The sequence below is a fragment of the Ursus maritimus genome, unplaced genomic scaffold (assembly GCF_017311325.1).
Source record: "Ursus maritimus isolate PB19 unplaced genomic scaffold, ASM1731132v1 scaffold_28, whole genome shotgun sequence".
Classification (NCBI taxonomy): domain Eukaryota; kingdom Metazoa; phylum Chordata; class Mammalia; order Carnivora; family Ursidae; genus Ursus; species Ursus maritimus.
In genome coordinates this window covers 33,283,782-33,298,271 of record NW_024425341.1, presented here as the reverse complement: position 1 = coordinate 33,298,271, position 14,490 = coordinate 33,283,782, and the positions used below count along the sequence as shown (strand labels likewise).

Genomic DNA, 14,490 nt, shown 5'->3' with positions numbered 1-14,490 from the left:
TTCCCAATATACATTTTTCTACTGCTATAATGACTCAGCACCAACAGAAAGGATGGTACAGCGAAGAAAAGAACTGCAAAGTACTATAGAAATACGAGGTACTATTGTTTAGGAGACAAATGATCTGGATGTCCTGAGGCTTTGTTGTGTCTTTTAAAATAGTAGTAAGCATGACTTGTTGAAGCCGGAGGCTAGGACTTTCTATAGGATGCTAATTGCCACTAGAAACCTTCCTCTCACAAGAGAGGTTCAAAAGAAAGCAGATGACTAAGATATTCTTTCACAGACCTTCTGATCTTTCCTTTCACGAGTCCACAAGCATTTTCAGGCCAGTTTATTAAAATTTTCCATTGAAGAGATGAATGGATTTACTGTAGAGAAGGGAAAAAACGACCTGGCAGAGCAGTCCGCTCAGGCTGCCATAACAAAATACGACAGACTGGGGGACTTCAACAATAGAAATTTACTTTCCCAGAGTTCTGGAGGCTGGGAGTCCAAGATCAAGGTCCAGCAGTCAGTTTCTAGTGAGGGTCCTCCTCCTGGCTCGCAGACAGCTGCCTTCCCCGTGTCCTCCCCCTGTGTCCTCACTGGGCAGAGCCAGCTAGCTCCTGGTATTTCTTCTTAGAAGAACACCAAGACTATCAAATCAAGGCCTCCCCCTTATTATTTCATCTAACCTTGAGTACTTCTTTAGATTTTCCATTGCCAAATACAGTTGCATGGGGGGGGGTTACAGCTTCAACATATGAATCTGGGGAGAGACAAACATTCAGTCTCTAACACCTGGGTTCAAGTTCCCTGTTCAAAATTTAGTAACTGTGTAACTTGAGCAAATCAATTTCCTATTCTAAATTCTCTGATTCCTCGTGTGTACAATGGGGTTGATAATCACTCTCGTATAGACGATTAAAAGAGATAATGTATATTAAAGTATTTTTATATACTTTGAAATATTATTTTAATGTAAGGTCTTATTTCCATCCTCTCACCATTTATTCAAATAAAGCAATAAATTTTTTTTACCATATATATATATATTTTTTTTTTTTTGCCAAAGAAGATGTTTATATATGAGTATGCCCATAATTTCTTCATTTCTTTCTACAAGGAGGTCTTTAAAAACATTTCATTTTCATTTCTAAAATTATAAAGGCAAATATACACCTAAATATTTTTTTAAATATCTCAAATGTAGTGATTTAGTGATTGCTAATTTAATGTCACTTCTGAGGGCTGGAACTACGGGCTGAGAAAGCTGGCTTTTCACTTAGTACTCTTTCAATACTGCATGACTTTTAAACATGAGTATGTTTTACCTTTTAAAGAGTAATTTCTTTTAAAAATCAGGAAATACAATAAGCATACAAAAAGTACATAAAATTAAATGTGCAACTTAATGAATTGCTGAAAATCAACCCTTGTCATACTGACTAGGTCAAGAAAGAGAACATAAATGCCATCCCCGAAGCCCCCTGCCCTTCCTGTCCTGAGCACAGCCTTTCCCTTTGTTTTAAATACTATCTTGATGATGTATTCATGTCTTTGCTTTTCATTTTAGCTTTGATTATCTAATTGTGCACGCATAAATTACATGGCTTAATTTTACTGCTTTTTAACTTAATAGGAAATGGAATAAGTCAGTATATATTCTATTGTGTTTGGCTGCTTTTGTTCACCATTATGTCTTTAAGGTGTACTGTACTGTTGTACGTATATCTACAGTTGGTGAACTTTCACGGCTGTGTAGAATTATAGCAATTAAACTTGTCACATTTATCCATTCTACTCTTTTTTATTTTTTATTTTTTTTTAAAGATTTTATTTATTTATTCGACAGAGATAGAGACAGCCAGCGAGAGAGGGAACACAAGCAGGGGGAGTGGGAGAGGAAGAAGCAGGCTCATAGTGGAGGAGCCTGACGTGGGGCTCGATCCCGTAACGCCGGGATCACGCCCTGAGCCGAAGGCAGACGCTTAACTGCTGTGCCACCCAGGCGCCCCTATCCATTCTACTCTTGATCAGCAGGTGGGTTGTATTTAGTGGTTGGCTAATACCAACAATGCTGTTTGTGAACGTTCTTGTTCGTGTGTTCTTGTTGCATAAAAGCATGCCTTTCTGGGGTGCATACACAGAATGGAATTGCTTGATCATGGGATATTCATGATCTTTACTTGATTTTGCCACACTGTCTTCCAAAGTGAGTTTGTAATAACGAATACTTCCCCCCCAAAAAAAGTATGTCCTAGTATCAGAGTGTTTGCTGAGGATAATGTATCACTAGCATAAAAGATGGAAAGAATGTACATTATTACCGAAATAATTCCATGCACGTGCAGGGTGGCTAAGATGTGCTTACGTCCTGGGTAATGAGCTCATACTATCAGGTACTGAATTTGTCCTCTTTGCATTTCAAGCAACACACATGAAAATGATGCTCCCATCGACACATGGGCAAATGTAGAAACGAATGAAACAACTTTGTGCTTTATGGCATTTACTTTGAAAATCTGATTAAGATAGATGTCTTCAGCTCCTAATTCTTCAATGTCACGTTGTCATAGTTCCCATCAGCAAGATGTTTTAAAGGCTTTCGATTAATATTGCATGCTCGAACTGAAATTACATCCTTTGTCGTTTAGTTCCTAATGGTGCAAGTGATATCTATCAAGTACTGTTTTATGAAGCGTGCGTGATTTTTATTGCAGGCTGTTTTCACAAATCTTTTTCAGGTTTCAGAAAGACTGCTCAGGGTTTACAATAAATATGCCCTTCTGTTGAAAATCATGATGATTCTTAAAACTGAGGTGAAATCTCTATTATTAGAATTTACTTACCAATAAAAAATTCTTCTACCTGAATCTGTTGCGTTCCCATTCGCACAGTCTTGACTATATTTGCTTTTACCCAAATATTTTACTAAATCACTTCTAATATATGCAAAATATGTGCCAAATACACATTGCTCACAAAACCTTCATCTGTAAGCACGTGCATTACCTGCCTAGTAGGGAAAATATGTAGTATGTGGACATAGTCCACTAACTAATGAATGCTGACTGGGTTTGGGCGGCAAAAGTGTGTATTTTATTTTTTATATATAATTACTAATTATTTTTAACAAAAATTAGTGTCCTGACATTAATCTCAAAATTTCTGAAACTCGATCATATCATATATAATTCATTTTTATTTATTAAAGACCCAGAGTCATAATATAGTTAGGTGGATACAAGTGAAAAAAAGAAATTCTTGTATTTGATAAATATATATACTGCTTTGAACATAAACCAGCATATGTACATTCCTTGGCTCTATCTTTAACATATTCTATTCTTTCAGCCTTGGTTACCTTTATCTATAAAATTAGGGGGATAGATCATGATTTCTACTATCTTTTCCCAGTTAAAAAAAAATTCCACAATTCTATAGCATTTTATATGTGTGTGTATGTGTGTGTGTGTGTGTGTGTGTGTGTGTGTGCGCGCACATACACACAGTACAAAGCTTTGGTTGCTGACTTCAAGTATCAAATGTTATTATGCTTTATCACTTTGTATTTTATAAAATATAAAGCTACTCGAGGCTTCGGGCATTCTGCATGCCTGGTCCCTTCCCTCTTCTTCTGCTGTGTCAGCTACGGTGGCTGTGAAGACCCTGAACTCCAAGGCCAAGGTGCCCGAGCCCGGGCAGCATTGGCAGTCAACATTAGCACAGCCCAGGGGCTGCAGGATGCTCTGAGGACCAACCTGGGGCCTAATGACACCACAAAAATGCTTCTTTCTGGAGACGTCAAGCTTACTAAAGATGGCAATGTGCTGCTTCATAAAATGCAAATTCCACATGCAACAGCCTCTTTAATACCCACAGTAGCAAGAGCCCAGGATGACATGAGCGGTGACTGCACCACTTCCAGTGTTCTCATCATTGGAGAGCTGATCAAACAGGGGGATCGCTACATTTCTGAAGGTCTTCATCGCAGAACAACAACAGACAGATTTGAATCTGCAAAGGTAAAGGTACCTCGGTTTTTGGAATAAGTCAAAGTTAGCAAAGAGAGGGATAGGGCAGCACTTAACAGGTGTCTTGGCCAGAATCTCTCTATATACTAAGGCTCATGCCGAACATGCTGATGTCCCACCAGAGGCTGCGGCGGCCTCCATTTTGGCCGTTACAAACAAGATGAACCGACTGACCTTTCCATGGCCGAGGTTACAGACGTGACACACAAATCTGAAATGAATACGAGCTTCATCAGAAGTCTTGTTTTGGACCAAAGGGCATGGCATCCCGATGTGAAAAAAAAGAGCGGAAGATTCATACATCCTCGTATGTGCAACGTGTCCCATGAATATGAGAGAAAAAAAAAGGAAGTGAATTCTGGCTTTTTTAAAACAAGAATTCAGAAGAGAGAGAGACTGGTAAAAGCTGAAAGAAGATTCATTGAAGATACAATTAAAAACATGATAGAACTGAAAAAGAAAGTCTGTGGTGATTCAGAGAAAAGATCTGTTACTTAATCAAAAGGGAACTGACCCTTTTCCTTAGATGCTCTTGCCAAAAAAAGGCATAACAGCTCTGGGCAGAGCTAAAAAGAGAAATATAAAAAGGCTGACTCTTGCTCGTGGTGGGGTAGCCTTAAATTCTTTTGATGACCTAAATTCTGACTGTTCGGGACATGCAGGTGACATGCATGTCTCATCTCTGCGTAGACACTGGAAGAAGAGAAGTTCACCAGTAGTGGGAAATGTAACAACCTTCGCTCTGTCACATTACTGGTCAAAGGACCAAATAAGCACATCCTCACTCAAATCAAGGATGCAATAGGAGATGGCCTGAGGCCTGTTAAAAATGCTCTGGCTGATGTCTGGGTGGTTCTCCACTTACGTTCTCCACTGCTGGGGCAGTGGAGCTAGCAATGGGAAAAGCCCTGATTCTGAGTCCAGTAAAAGGGCAGGGCCCAACTTGGAGTTCAAGCATTTGCAAATGCATTGCTCATTATTCCCAAAGTTCTTGCTCAGAGCTCTGGTTTTGACATTCCAGAAGCACTAATTAAAATTAAAGCAAGAACAGAACATTCAGAACTGGGTCACCTTGTTGTAGGTGTGGACTTAAACACAGGTGAGCCAATGGCAGCAGCAGATGTTGGCATATGGCATAACTACTGTGTGAAAAAACAGCTCCTTCTCTCCTGCACTGTGATGGCCGCCAGCATTCTCTTGGTTGACGAGGTCATGCAAGCTGCAATGTCTTCTCTAGAAGGTTGAACTGAAGCTTCCCCTGTATCATCTGAATCATGAAGACTCAACACAGTGCTCTTAAGAATATGGCTATGGAATTTTTGCCCAAGTGTCAAATGATTTTCAAAGGAATGTCCCATATAAAGGAGAAAACACTGGCACCTATTCCAATTCTTAAGTTCTAGAATTATAATTACAGCATTTTAAAAATCACGCTGCAATGTAGATACATTAAGCAGGCCATTTTTACCAAGGAACAGGATGCTTGGCTTTAGCTTTCCTGATCTAAAAAATACATATTAGATAAGCATGTGTGATCTAACGTGTTATTAAGTATCCCTTCAAAAACAAAACAAAATCTCCTCAAGATAAAACAACTGACCAAAGACATCATAAAGGCCAACAGCAAGGGGTTAACTCTGGGATGTGTCTCCCTTGGGCTCTATCTCCATCGTTGAAGTAAGATGAAGCTAGCTACATCTCTCCTGAGTTAGCTGTGGTCTTCAGGGATCTCACAGACATGTGGCTTTTGCCAACTATATGTCTATTATAAAGGAGAATAAAAATACTAACATGAAGATCGACAGTCTTATCCAGCATTGTCCTGCACATTCATCTTGTTTGGATAATTGCACATTTAAAATTAGAGTCTACTTATCTGGTTCTAGACGTTAGGGAATAATGCACATGGAAAAGGTTTTTCAAATTCTAATTCCCCACGGCAGATCACTGCAATTCTCATTAATTCTATAAGGAAGAGCTTGCCTCTCCTTCAATGTTTACTTGAATTTTTTCTGCTGTATGTGGTTCACTGAAGGAATGGCAATAGTTCACTTTAAAAACATTCTCTCCATTAGCGGGAATCGATTTTCTAAAGCATTCCAACACATCCATATCCAGTCTATAACAATTCCTTTAACCCCTGATACTCAAAAAAACTGTGCCTAAAAGATAATGCTCTTCACTACAAAAAAAAGAAAGAAAAACAAAGAAAAAGGAACTACATATTTTTCTCTATTTTTTTGGCTAGCCATAACTAAATTGCTTTACCCAGTAATTTCAGAAAGACGTTATTATAAATCTAAAAGGGAGTTTCTAAAAAAATCTAGGCTTAATGTAACTTTATAAACCCTAAATGCAAAAGTGGGGGGCACAATGGGAGGGAGACATCTACAAAGGAAATTTTATACTCATTAAAGTTTATTAAATTCATTAGGCTATGTGCCCAACATACATTATTTTACTTAATCTCACAGCCACCATAAGCTGTTGGTATTTATTCCTATTTCATAAGCAATTAAAGAAAGTTCTGAAAAATTAAGAACTCTGGCAATGGTCAAAGAAACTTTCCATACTAATTTACACAGGGGTAATTATTTTTGTCAGTTTTGATTTAGACATGTTGTCAAGAAGAAAATGAAGATGAAATGTTAGCTTTAAGATAGTACTGCAGACTAAGGAAACATTGGCCTTAAACAACACATTAGATCAGATGTACTTCACAGATATATACAGCGCATTCCATCCCCAAACTGCAGAATGCACACTGTTCTCAGTGCATGTGGAACATTCTCCAGGATAGATCACATGTTAGGCCACAGACCAAGGCTCAATAAATGCAAGAAGACTGAAATCCTATCAAGCTTCTTCTCTAACCACAATGCTATGACACTAGAAATCAATTACAAGAAGAAAACCAGAAAAAAATCACAAAAATGTAAAAACCAAACAATACATTACTGAACAACCAATGGGTAAATGAAGAAATCAAATAAGAAAGGAATAAATACCTAGAGACAAATGGAAACAGATATACAACACACCAAATTTGGGGATGCAGCACAAGTGTTTCTAAGAGGGAAGATCATAGTAATACAGGCTTATGACAGAAAAAGAAGAAAAATCTCAAACCATCCAACTTTACACATAAAAGAGCTAGGAAAAGAACAAAGCCCACAGTCAACAGAAAAAAGGAAATAATAAAGATCAATGATACTAAGACCTAGTTCTTAGAAAAGATAAACAAAATTGACAAACCTTTAGACCAACCAAGAAAAAAAGAGAAAGGGTTCTTTTTTAAAAAAAACATTTTATTTCTTTATTTGAGAGAGAGAGAGAAAGAGAGAGACAGAGCATTCGCTGGAGAGTGGCAGAGGGAGAGGGAGAAGCAGACTCCCTGCTGAGCAGGGAGCCCAATGCAGGGCTTAATCCCAGGACCCTGAGATCATGCCTGAGCCGAAAGCAGCCACTTAATGAACTGAGCCACCCAGGCGCCCCAAGAGAGGGTACTAATAAACAAAGTCAAAAATGAAAAAGAAGTTACAACTGACACCACAGAAATAGAAATAATCATTGGAGACTACTATAAATAATTAGACACCAACAAATTGGACAACCCAGAAGAAATTAATACATTTCTCAAAACATATAATCTTCCAAGACTGAATCATGAAGAAATAGAAAATCTGAATGATTACTACACAAAAATTAATTCAAATGGATTAAAGACTTGCAAGACCCCAAACCACAGAATTCCTAACACTCAACATCAGTCTTAGCAATATTTTGTGGATCTGACTCCAAAGGCAAGGGAAACAAAAGCAAAAATAAATAAATGGGATTACGTCAAACTAAAAGCTCTTCCACAGTGAAAGAGACCATCATCAAAATGAAAAGGCAGCCTACTGAATGGGATTCTTGCAAATCATGTATCTGGCAAGGCATTAATATCCAAAATATACAGAAAATTCATACCACCCAACAACAACAAAACAACCTATTTAAAAAAATGGACAGAGAAAATAAACATTTTCCAGAAGAATACATACTCAAGTGTTAGTAAGTATATAGAGAAAAAGGAACACTTGTACACTGTTGGTGGGGATGCAAATTGGTACAGACACTATGGAAAACAGTATGGAGGTTCCTCGAAAAATCAAGAATAGAACTACCACGTGATGCAGCAATTTAACTTTATTTATCTGAAGAATAGGAAAATGTTGATATACGCAGCCCTACGTTCACTGCAGCATTATTTACAGTAGCCAAAAACTAGAAACAACCTAAACGTCCATCAGTGGATGAATGAATAAGGAAGATGTGGGGTGTGTGTGTGTGTGCGCGCGCATGTGTGTATAACGGAATGGAATGGAATACCACTCAGCCATAAAAAAGAATGAACTCTGGCCATTTGCAACAACATGGATGGACCTCGAAGGTTTTACGCTAAGTGAAATGGTAAAAGACAAATAGAGTATGATTTCACGTATATGTGAAATCTGAAAAAAAAAAAACCCAAAATGAACAAGCAAAACAAAAACCTGTACATATAGAGAACAGATTGATGGTTACAGGTGAGGAAGACGGAAGAGGACGCGTGAAATGGATGAAGGAGATCAACTCTATGGTGGAGAAGGGTAACTAGGCTTTTAGTGGTGACTTTGTAGGGCATACAGATGTCAAATTAGAATGTTGGACCCCTGAAATTTGCATATTGTTACATATCAATTTTACTGCCATTAAGAAAATAGTACTATAGAAATTCAATTTTATTTCAACTTTTTAGAAATTCAATTTTAAAGGAAGAAATTCTTGCTTTATTTTGACTCTGGGGTCAGAATGCTGTCTAGGTAAGGCCGTGGTGGAGACCACAACCCAGCAGTGACAGGGAAAACATTGTTTTATTGCAGGGAAACTACACAATGTTTTAAATGGGGAACACAGATTAAAAAATAATTTGGGTGTTATTTTCCACTTGTATAAACAGTTCAACATTTTTTAGTATGTACACAGCGTTTTGTCTCATTTTTTAATTTTCTGAAGCCAGTTCATCTCTTTCTCATGGCAAGAAACAAAAATGTTATTAGTTAAAAAAAAATTTCTAAAAGTAATCATTCAAAAAAAAAAAGGCCCATAAAATCTGAGATATAATTGCTTTTCTTCTTGTCCTTATAATACATGTCGGGTTGGCAGGTTATTTTACAAACTCACAATAGTTGCTAATGTAAGCATAAAATATTTTTCCTAACGTGCTTAAGGGATTACCAGAGTTATCAAATCAAACAGTACTACAGAGCACAATCCCATAGGCTCATCTTTGATTATCACCACAATTTACAGACAAATATTTGAGACAGCATTATTAAAAGTTAATGGCCTTCTCGTTTATAAAGAACTATTAACTCTTTAACTTCTTACCTTCACGATACACTCCCATGTTTTATATTGTAGTGAGGACATCAAACTAGGGTCAGTTTCATCTATTACATTCAGAACGAAGTAATACCTGCTTCCCTTATAATTTCTTACTTCTTACCTATCATGTTAAAATACTGGGTAATTCTAATATTCCAACCTTATGCATACTATAAAAACAGAGCATGAGAATAGAATAAAAGTACAATTTATAGTATCATGATGTTCAATAATCAGCTTTCTGCAAGTCAATGCAATTAGAAGTAGCACACCTTAGATCTATCATTTGACTTAAAAAATATTCACCAAAATCAAGTGACAAAGGCAGATGCAATGGAACGCTTACTCACGCAAATCAGACGCTATTCTAACAGAGAATACCAATGAACTTTCAAACAACGGAGATCATGAAATCCAAGTTACAGGTAACACATCACTGTGCACACAACAATGAAAAGTGATCTCAGAAACACTCCCGCGATTCAAAACTGTGCCACACATAATTAGCAAGCAAAGCTAAATCGTCAGGTGGAAGTGGTAGATGTTTTGGCCGGGCACTCAGTGGAGAGGCAGGTCAGTTCCAGGAAGAGGCTGTGATGTCTGCCATGCCTCCATTCATGCTTGTTGCTCACAAAGACTGGCATGACGAAAACGCTTTCCGATTTCAAGGCAAGTCAGAAATACGAAGATTTAGAACTGGGTAGGGCTAATGGAGCTGTCAAAAAGGGAAGTTACGCACACAGTGAAACGGTCACATAATGATCTAGTTTTCATCCTAATTGGGGGAAAAATTCTTTGTAAAGAACCCTGTAAATGTTGTTGGTAAAAGAGGCTCACAACAAAAGAAGGGAAAGAAAAAAAACAAACAGACAGTGCTTGCAAGGGTTATTTCTTCCAAGAATTACAGCTGAGGTCAGAGATAATGTGGTGCAGGAGGAGACAGTGAATTTAGTACACTACCTTCCTTTAAGTGCTTTAGTTCCCTGTCATTAGAATACAGAAAAGAATGAGAACAAGACAAAGACAAGGCGAAGAACCAAACTTCCAAAATACCGTTATGCTACATTATTAATAGTGTCATACTAAGAGAAATGACAGCTCTCAAAAGAGTACTTTTGTCTCTACTTACTTTAATTAAACTCCCTAGGCTTTAAAGTGAATTTGAACCTTTCTTTCAAACAGGAAAAAAAAAAAAAAAAAACCTTGAAGACTGATTAAGATTTGATTTCTGTCCTCTAATGGTCCTCAAGCATGGTTATATCCTATTCAAAGCAAGAGAAACAACAGTAGCAAAAACAACCCTCACCCCGCAATTTTCTTAAAAGAATTAGGATTTCAGCCTCTGACTCTACCTGCTCACAGGTCAATTAGTTCCTGGTGTGCCTCCTCCTTTCTAGCAGGCACTGATCCATTAAATTTGAAATGAGAATTACAACAAAATTATACCAGTATGAGTGTTTCAATTAACTTTCTCTCTACCAGACTACCGTAACAACTTTGCTTCAAAATAAACCAATGTGATTAAAAAAAAAATCAGTGTAAAGTGTGTGATCCCTGAAGATTAACTTAGTAGCACATCTATATTGGGTGGGAGCAAGAGAAATTTTTAAATCTGCGGATGCAATTTTAAAAATCCACTGTAGCCAACGTAATGTCATCATTCGTAGCCCAATGCACCTTAAAGGAATCATCTTTCTTGTCTTCTCCATGTCCACTGCCAATCTGCACAAAACTAAAGTTATCCCGCTCCTTCCATACCCCTGCCTAACACATTGCCTCTTTCTCAACCATTTCACTTTTCCACTGAAATCACCAGTTCCTCCTTGAAAGTTAGGTGACATTTGTGACTTATTACTTTCTTTGATCCTCTGTATTTAATCAACAAGTTTGTTGTTAACTGATTAAAAATGTACCTTGATTATGAACCCTCCACTGGATTCCCATTGTCTCACTAGACCCTTATCATCCCTCCTTCTCTACCCCTCATTTATTAAAATAAAAACCCTTGTCTGTTGACTAGGTATAAACCTTATAAAAAATTGTATCCTGTCTATCGACTCTCTCCATTCCAGTCTATTCTGCATACAATGGACAACTTTGTTCTCATAAATGTATTTGTCTTGAATCAACAATGGTTCACTGCTGCCAAACCACAAGTTTAAATTTTATTCCCCAATAATGTTCAAGTACTGTGGAGATACAGAAGGAGAAGACAGGTGGATTGACCTAATGGAGCTTACGCTGTTTTTGGAGATAGAACTTATATACTTGAAGCAGCCAGACCACAAATCTCAGGCAAGTACAAAAAAAGTAATAAAAAAAAATTCAAACTATATGAGGAAAGTAAGGAAACCTTTGCTTTGTGCTGGGCTTAGTTTGGAAGGCTTCAAGTGTAGGCTAAACCTTAGATAAACCAAAAGGAGAAGCAAAGATACACACTAGTCATGGGGCCATCATAAAGAAGAGCAGGAGGTGAGCAGTGACACTGTTTTGGAAAGCAAGTGAAGAGAGAGTTCTAGATAGACCAATGTGGGCAGGTCAGTTGGTGACTCTAAAATCCAAGTAGGAGAATTTTTACTTGATACGGTAAAGCTATGCAGAGGTTCCTTGTAAGGGATTTATTATGAGAAAAGAAGTAGAAGGAAAATTAACGTGGGTGCTTGTCAAGGGTCCAAGGATCTTGGGACAGCATCTGGCTGTAAAGTTATGACTATCTCTTTAAGTGTGGGAGCTGAAGAGACTCCTTTGGTAATGGTTCATTCATTCATTTCACACATATTTATTGAGCACCTGCCATAGCATGAGTGATACATCAGTTTTAAAAAATTAGGTTTCAGCCATGTTGATAATGATGTAGAAATGTTACATATTAGGATATTTTGTTGAGATATCTTATAGGTTGCTGAGTGTTGGAGGAATTGTAAGGATAGCCAAAACTGGAAAAAAGAAGTGCATAACTTATGCGCGTGATAATCATAAATATTAGTGTTTAAAACAGAATATATTCCCCCAACTTACATATTTTTTCTTTCAGAGACGCATTAACTACGTTGTTAAGGTAGCAGACCCACTTGATGATGAGTCCACTGCTGTTTCTGAAACGAACTGTTACAGTTTCCTATGTAACCGCGTGAATGGTTAGAAATTCCTTTTAGATATTCACCCCTTCATTATAGAAATACTACAGAAGGGAGTCTTCCTTTCAAACCTTAATATCTTTAGAAATGCTCTCGGGCTGATAGTCCAACCAATTCCAATGAGTAAGACACAGATTATCTTCTTTATTGATTGACTGACTGATTCATTCAATAATTCATACAAGACATATACATTGAATAGTATTTCAGGTACCTGCCAGGTGCTAGTAATTCCATGTGGAGTTAAACAGATTCTTTCCTGCCCTTTTGAGCTCCCACTGCATCTGAATTCCAAAGCTTCTTTTCTATTATACCATATTGCCCTCCCACTCTTGGGTATGAACATACAAAGAGATCAAATAGTATCTGGCAAATAATCTAAGAGATGAAATATGTTCAATTCTGAAAGATTCACACAAGGCTTTTCTGATTAGAATAATGCTTGAGTTGTCCTGAGGAATGCATATTTCAGGCAGAGAAGGCTTCAGGACATCTGGGAAAGAAGCAAAAGCAAGAACATGGCATGGCGCACAATAAAGCCAGAGTTCAGATTGGCTGAACTATAAAGGGCGTGGGCAGATGCTGGGATAGGGCAGGAGAAAGGCAAATGACTTAGGAAGTGATTTGGAAACACAGGAAGGAAAAAGATTTGGACTTGTTTTGCCGTGCGCATTGACCACAGAATTCACACACATACTGTACTAGCAGCAAGGAGCTGCTGAGTGGTTTTAAGCAAATGCATGACAAGGCCTGGGATGCATGTTATGAAGATGACTCTGGCAGCAGCACAGGGAATGGATGTGGGATGAGTGAGTGAGTGTGAGTGTGTGTGCGCGCGTGTGTTGTGTGTGCGTGCGTTGTGTCTGCATGAGCAGTGAGGGAGGAAGGTTAGTAGATATTTGCAGGATTGCACAGAGTAGATACACAAAAGCCCTCAATGGGGATAAAGATGTAGGGTCACATTCAAAGGACAGTGAAGACGTGGTGTAAGCAGACGACCTCAGCCACAGATTAAACGAAGGGTAGGGTAAACGAGAGGGATGTGCATGGAACTTTCAAAACATTCTCAGAAGTATCTTTCATCTTCTAAAATTACTTAAAATCAAGCAATCTTATCATGTTAACCCTACTTGGTTCTCACCACTCCACAATCATTCTGGAAATCTATCCAGATTTCCAGATATATTTCTGCTAAATGGTGGGCATTACATTTTTTTTTCCTCACCAGTGCCTCGTAGTGTTTAAACTGCCTCTCCTTTGAAATTGCAGTCTCTGTAACTCTCCATGGTGCGGAGGAAAACTTAATACACATGTCTCTGCAAAGCATATTCCTTTCTTTTTTACCCCGCCTTCAAGGTGCTTTTCCACACAAGCCACTCACATTAAAAAGAGATGAGGAAGCTGAAAGAAAAAGAATCATACGGGAAGAAAGCAATTGGACTCAATGGAAACTGAAGCTGATTTCTGAAAACTATGCCCGTGATGGGGCAGGGGGGAGGGACAAAAAAGTCTACAGAGTAAATATTGAAATCCTGTACAATGGATTTTTTTGAAATTGTCTGAAACATAAGCCTGAGTGCACTCTTACTTGGAGTTAGATTCTGCTTGTGGTAATGCTTTATTGCACCTGAAAATCAAAGTAATTGAACACAGCCTAAACTCTTGTAGAGGATGTTCAACTCTTGGACATGATAGAAAGAAAGGAAAGCACAGAAAGTGGCTATTTTTCAACTTCGACTCTTACTCATGTTTATAGATGAGAATTTTAAGATAGAAATTCCATGTTATATCCTCCTTTAATATGGTGATCTGCCTAAAAAGGATTTCGTACTATTCTTTTTTTTAAAATCCATTTTTACCAGCTTTATTTTTTTTTAAAGATTTTATTTATTTATTTGACAGAGACAGAGACAGAGACAGCC

The 14,490-nt window shown here is 37.8% G+C and overlaps 1 protein-coding gene and 1 pseudogene across 1 annotated transcript in view; one reads left to right on the top strand and one right to left on the bottom strand.

Moving 5' to 3' along the window:
* The window catches only part of TENM3 (teneurin transmembrane protein 3), a 586,425-nt gene that overhangs the window by 192,568 nt on the left and 379,367 nt on the right, over nucleotides 1-14,490 (bottom strand). The window lies entirely within an intron of this gene.
* On the top strand, nucleotides 30-5,264 carry LOC121105633 (annotated as a pseudogene).